Here is a 1,110-nt window from a genome sequence, read left to right on the forward strand (position 1 = left end):
TCTGCATGCAATGGCCTTCACGAGATCTCGCGGTAAGTGATGTTGAGAACGTGATATTGCTATTGAATTGATTCAACACCTTTTTTTAAGTTGAGAGGACAAATACTCTAGTTCAGTCAACTTACAAACTAGTTGAGACAGTGAAAACTTAAAATTTTAAGTTGAATGAACAAATTCAGTAACTGCAAGTTGTCAACATAAAAAAATAATTTGAAAACTAAACTGCTAAATAATTGTTTACAGTGTAGTTGCACTCAATTTGCTACATGTTACTGTACTATTGTTTTGCACACAAGTCAGTATTGCACACTCGCACATACAGATGTACATAGTCTATATTTCTATATTTACATAGTCTATATTTCTACGAAAACTTACAATTTTAAGTTGAATGAACAAATTCAGTAACTGCAAGTTAAACCATTAGTTAAAGATATTGAATCTCAGGAACATTTTTTTGTATTTCAACTGTGATTTTTGATTTATAAATGCATCAGATGTTAATTACAAAGTGTGCAATACCTGCTTTGAGATAACAATTTTAAATTTAAATGAATTTAATAAATGAAAAATTAGTTTCAGTCTTTAAACAACTGAAAAAGTGGAGTACCTTAAGTCTTAGTTTCTTGAAATATACTGTATATTGATTAACCCCCTTAAGTTTAACTAGCTCATTATCAGGTATAATAAATATGGAATCAAATGAAATCAGCATTTGCTGTCACTAAATTACAGCCAGATATTTAAAAGTTTGTAGAGAGGCAAGACACAAGACTCAAGAATGATTCAAGAATGCATATTTATATACTGTATATACTCATTTTTGCAATAACACATAATACAAAATCATAAAAAAAAGACCCCCTTTTCCATCAGTTGCTGCATGGACAGAAAGGCTGTAGGCTTCAACTCCTGAGAGAGATAAAAAAATAAAAAAAAGAGAGAGAGGGAGGGAGGGAGGGAGAATTAAATAAGAAACATTTGCTTTAACATGTTGAACTCTGTAATATATATTTCTGATTTAACACGTATGCACTGTTGGGGTTGTAGAGAGAGAGAGAACCAAACAGAATAATCATGTTACTGACATCTAACTCCAAACTCCAAATT

General features: G+C 30.9%; 1 long non-coding RNA gene across 1 annotated transcript in view; it reads right to left on the minus strand.

Moving 5' to 3' along the window:
- Positions 1-862: 862 nt before the first annotated feature.
- The window catches only part of LOC107698015 (uncharacterized), a 1,220-nt gene continuing 972 nt past the window's right edge, over positions 863-1,110 (minus strand). The window contains exon 3 of the long non-coding RNA XR_001635294.1: positions 863-912. This is a non-coding gene — a long non-coding RNA (uncharacterized LOC107698015). The remainder of the gene's footprint in view (positions 913-1,110) is intronic.

The sequence above is a fragment of the Sinocyclocheilus anshuiensis genome, unplaced genomic scaffold (genome assembly GCF_001515605.1).
Source record: "Sinocyclocheilus anshuiensis isolate Anshui unplaced genomic scaffold, SAMN03320099.WGS_v1.1 scaffold2676, whole genome shotgun sequence".
NCBI classification, from domain to species: Eukaryota; Metazoa; Chordata; class Actinopteri; order Cypriniformes; family Cyprinidae; genus Sinocyclocheilus; species Sinocyclocheilus anshuiensis.